The sequence below is a fragment of the Arachis duranensis genome, chromosome 7 (assembly GCF_000817695.3).
Source record: "Arachis duranensis cultivar V14167 chromosome 7, aradu.V14167.gnm2.J7QH, whole genome shotgun sequence".
Lineage (NCBI taxonomy): Eukaryota > Viridiplantae > Streptophyta > Magnoliopsida > Fabales > Fabaceae > Arachis > Arachis duranensis.
In genome coordinates, this window is record NC_029778.3 from 4,101,093 (window position 1) to 4,101,986 (window position 894).

Consider the following 894-nt stretch of genomic DNA (forward strand, 5'->3'; position numbering starts at 1 on the left):
GGATGTGACTTATCCATATAAAATCTTTTCAAGGTCTTTTCTGTGTATGTTGTTTGATGAATAAAGATTCCACTTTTTATATGCTTGATCTGCAGGCCGAGACAAAACTTAGTCTTTCCAAGATCTTTTATCTCAAACTCTTCTTTTAGAGTTTTTATAATTGTTGGAATCTCTTCAAGAGTTCCAATGATATTTAAATCATCAACGTACACAGCTATTATAATGAACCCAGATGTAGTTTTCTTTATAAAAATACATGGGCAGATATCATCATTCTTAAATCCATTTTTGGCCAGATACTCAGTAAGACGATTATACCACATTCGTCCAGATTGCTTTAGACCATATAAAGATCTTTGCAATTTAACTGAGTATAACCCTTGCGAATATTCATTGGATGGTTTAGATATCTTTAATCCTTTAGGGACTTTCATATAGATATCCCGATCTAATGAGCCGTATAAATAGGCTGTTACCACATCCATTAAATGCATATGCAGTTTATGATATGCAGATAAACTGACCAAATAACGCAAAGTTATCGCATCCACTACAGGGGAATACGTTTCTTCATAATCTATACTGGGCCTTTGTGAAAAACCTTGTGCCACAAGTCGGGCTTCGTAGCGCACGACTTCATTTTTCTCATTTCGTTTTCTCACAAATACCCATTTGTATCCAACAGGTTTTACATCTGCAGGTGTACGAACTACAGGTCCAAAGATTTCACGTTTTGCAAGTGAGTCTAATTCAGCCTTCATAGCTGCTTCCCATTTTGGCCAATCATTTCTTTGTCGACATTCTTCAACTGATCTTGGCTCAAGATCCTTATTTTCATGCATGATATCTAATGCCACATTATATGCAAATATTTCATTGACAATTGTCTTATTT